A 4,482-nucleotide genomic window follows, 5' to 3' on the forward strand; every position below is an offset into this window, starting at 1 on the left:
TTAAACGATCTAATAATAAATTATCACAAAAAGTAACTGATATGTTATTCAAGGTGCCAGTTCAAAGTGAACATACGTAAAGTGTATATTATCTAAATTTAGTAATAATATATTACCATGAAAAGTAACTGTGATATTTTATTCAAGGTGCAAGTTCACATTGAATATACATACATATAAGTAAAACTGATTACAATTTGATTCTAGAAAATAAGTGCGATATGTTATTCTTAGTGCACAAAATATAATAGTCGTTTATAGAGATTTGATTTGAAATTCATACTAGCCCGTACAATGAAAAATAATTGCTCATAATTCCAGAGTACCAATTTGTTAATGACTCAGAAAAATAACATGGCGGCCTGCTCTCAAAAAACTTTCGATGGGTAGAATAAATAATTGAAATAAGAGTTGTGAAAATTGTATAAATTAAAAACCTCCAATCTTTCTTTAGTAAAATTTCGAATTTTTGTATCAACTTCCGATTTGTGTTATACCGTATTTTCAGGGAGTAAGTTATTGATCAGAAAACTTTGCCTTGTTGCTCGAAACGGGTGTATATTAAGTAAAATTTATAAATGTACAGTTCTCAGGTCAACTACAATAAAGCTATACGCTTAAAAAGTTTACTGATTATTTGTCGTAATATACAATAAAAAATTACATATTAATTATTCAAGATACAAGTGAGAAATAAATATCATTAAAATATACAAAAAAAATTTATCAATTTGACTCTGAAAAGTAAGTGACATGGTTCTCAAAGTGCAAGGTTTCATTTGACTTACAATTTTCTTCAGAAACACAGAAGGAAAAGGTATTTGTATATAGTTTTGTATATTCACTTCGTTGTGTGTGTAGAGCTTTTAAAAATACGTTGAATCCTTATTTTAATCTAATCTTCTTCTAATGTAATACTTTTCGTATTTCAAATGTTGTAGTAGTTATTCTGTAAGAGCTTCGACATTATTTCTAAATGGACATCAAGAAACATCATAGTTTTTTGAGAGCAGGCCGCCATGTTATTTTTCTGAGTCATTAACAAATTGGTACTCTGGAATTACGAGCAATTATTTTTCATTGTACGGGCTAGTATGAATTTCAAATCAAATCTCTATAAACGACTATTATATTTTGTGCACTAAGAATAACATATCGCACTTATTTTCTAGAATCAAATTGTAATCAGTTTTACTTATATGTATGTATATTCAATGTGAACTTGCACCTTGAATAAAATATCACAGTTACTTTTCATGGTAATATATTATTACTAAATTTAGATAATATACACTTTACGTATGTTCACTTTGAACTGGCACCTTGAATAACATATCAGTTACTTTTCGTGATAATTTATTATTAGATCGTTTAAATTTTTGAGTACCTTCTTTTGAACATGGCCTGACTTTTTCATTTTTATGATTTTTTCTCCCGACTGCTGCCAACCGTAGGTTGGCGAAAAGAGAGGAAGTATGCGTTTCATCGAGCCCGGATCGGTCGTGACCTTAATTCTCGATAACTACTGCATAGTTTTATATCAACTTTGGAACATAAGTTTCTTATTAATCAAGGAAGGTTTAAAGCGTATTATTATCGTTATTTATTCTATTAATAAAAAGTGAAAAATGAGTATTATTTCGTCAATACGGTCTCTCATTGGCTGCTGTGTGAACCTAAGAGGAAAAATGATTCACCAATGAGATTCGTTGTAGTATCCGGATAGGGAATGTTGGTGACATTGGTATATACATCTCGAAGTAATAATGACGGGACTGATAGGAAAGGTTAGCTGTCACCTGTTGCGTGTTATTGTCAACAACAATATTAAGTGAAGTGTATTATTATGGATATATCTCAAGAAGATATAAATAAAGGAGTAAGTTTCTTCTTTTATATTTATTGTTTTTTTCTTTATTTAGAATATTGTTATTATTATTTATTTATTGTTTCTTTATTTATATGTAGGAAGAAGATACTCGCTTGAAGATATCTGAAGAAGAAAACATTATTAATAATAGAAAACAAGTAAATCTTGTTATTAATAATTAATAAAAATATATAATATAATTAATAATATAATTAATCTGTTGTAGTCATAACATGGCTATATGAATCTATATTTGTCTGCGTAGCCACTTATTTGCTATTAAATTTGCTACGTAGCCACATTGCTATAAATATCCACATATATAATTGTATAAATGTATATAGTTATTTTTTCTCTTATTTGTATATTATATAATAATTATATAATTAATTAAAAATATGTATACAAATATATTTATAGTTATACAAAGATATTAGCGCACCAATAATTATGGCAATGCAGACAAATATATTAACTTACATAGCCAATTATCTACTACAAAAGATTATTCACATATGTAATAATAATTAAGGCTATACAAATATATAAACTTACTTGTGATTACATAATGTATAAACTTATATAGCCATAAGAAAGTTAATATATTTGTCAAAGCCATAATTATAACTGCGTACAAGTTTACGTATTTGATATAAGATATTGTTGTCATCTGTCTTTGTCATCTGTCTCTCTCTATCTATCAATCTATCTATCTAGCTATTTTTTTTTATTTATCTCTCTATTTATATTATATTATATTAATTTAAAAAATTGTAGCAGAAAAATATTTGGAAAGAATATAGAACATTGCAGTCACATGGTGAGTGTATGTGTGTCTTTATTATTATTATTATTATATTATATACATTGTAATATATATATTACATAATAAAAACTTTTACATGTGTAGGATGAAGAAGCAGAGAGACAAAAGAATGAAGAAACAGCATAAGAACAGCAATAAATTAGAAAATAAATAAAAAAAAAAAATAATAAAAAAATTAGAAAATAAAAAATTAAAAATAAAAAACAATTAAAAAAAAAATAAAAAAAAAAATAAAAAACAATTAGAAAATAAATAATAAAAATAAATTAGAAAAAAAAAATTAGAAAATAAAAAATAAATTAGAAAATAAAAAAATTAGAAAATAATAATACAATTTTTTACAAAAAAAAAAATACCAACAACTAACAAATAAATTTTAAAGATTAAAATAAAAAATAATGTTTAAATTAAAAAATAAATAAAAAAAAAAAAAAAAAAAATTAGAAAATAAAAAATAAAAAATAAAAAACAATTAGAAATAAATAAAAAATAACAAACAAAACAAAAATTAAAAATAATAAAAGAACAAAAAAATTATAAGTATAAAAAATAAGCTTGTAAAAGTTGGAAATAATCACACATAAATAAAGTCTGTTGTTTATTATATAATTTTTCTTATTTAAATTTATTGTTATCATACATATTTAGCGCTATATAATTTACAAAAATTTCAGATTTTTGAATTCAAAAAATTTTTTTAATTATAATTATTATTATTAATTCTACAATTTACAAGAGCAGTCGGGAGACGCCGCGCTAAATTTGAGACATATACGCACGCGCACGTTTTATGTAATAAATAGACACAAACACAAATATCGATACTCAACGGACGTTACAGTTTTTAGACGCGCGGCGTCTCCCGACTGCTCTTGTAAATTGTAGAATTAATAATAATAATTATAATTAAAAAAATTTTTTGAATTCAAAAATCTGAAATTTTTGTAAATTATATAGCGCTAAATATGTATGATAACAATAAATTTAAATAAGAAAAATTATATAATAAACAACAGACTTTATTTATGTGTGATTATTTCCAACTTTTACAAGCTTATTTTTTATACTTATAATTTTTTTGTTCTTTTATTATTTTTAATTTTTGTTTTGTTTTTTATTTTTTATTTATTTCTAATTGTTTTTTATTTTTTATTTTTTATTTTCTAATTTTTTTATTATTTTTTTTTATTTATTTTCTAATTTAAACATTATTTTTTAATTTAAACATTAAAACTTAGTTGGCAGCAGTCGGGAGTTTTTTTTTGTAAAAAATTGTATTATTATTTTCTAATTTTTTTATTTTCTAATTTATTTTTTATTTTCTAATTTTTTTTTTCTAATTTATTTTTATTATTTATTTTCTAATTGTTTTTTATTTTTTTTTTTATTTTTTAGGATTATTTTATCTTTGTCCTTTATTTCACAAGAATAAACATAATATTTCGAAGCATTTATTGCGTCTTGTCCGACCATAGCCTAATATATGTATATGTATATATATGTATGCCTGTATGTGTCTGTATATATTTATGTATTTTGTAATATTGTCACGAAATAGCAATGTGTGTGAGAGAGAAAGAGAAAGGAAGAAGGAAAGAGAGAGAGAGAGAGAGAGAGAGAGAGAGAGAGAGAGAGAGAGAGAGAGAGTGCGTGTGTGTACGGCAATATTTTATACAAATTGTATGCGATATATAGACATGTATAAGTGTATTATCATAGATATATATACATAACTAGACTCATGGAACTATATAGTATAAATTAGCATACATGTCTCAAACAGCAT

At 23.9% G+C, this 4,482-nt stretch overlaps 1 long non-coding RNA gene across 2 annotated transcripts; it reads left to right on the top strand.

The window, feature by feature from the left end:
- The first annotated feature begins 1,433 nt into the window (after window positions 1-1,433).
- LOC146722127 (uncharacterized) lies at window positions 1,434-2,854 on the top strand. 2 transcript variants are annotated; one of them, XR_014925330.1, is made up of 4 exons: window positions 1,434-1,879; window positions 1,969-2,028; window positions 2,648-2,696; window positions 2,781-2,854. It is a non-coding gene; the product is annotated as an uncharacterized LOC146722127 (long non-coding RNA). The 2 variants fall into 2 exon arrangements; XR_014925329.1 differs by having other exon boundaries at window positions 2,648-2,854.
- The last annotated feature ends 1,628 nt before the right edge of the window (window positions 2,855-4,482 follow it).

This window comes from Nylanderia fulva, unplaced genomic scaffold, assembly GCF_048542155.1.
Source record: "Nylanderia fulva isolate GAGA-0341 unplaced genomic scaffold, ASM4854215v1 Scaffold366, whole genome shotgun sequence".
NCBI classification, from domain to species: Eukaryota; Metazoa; Arthropoda; class Insecta; order Hymenoptera; family Formicidae; genus Nylanderia; species Nylanderia fulva.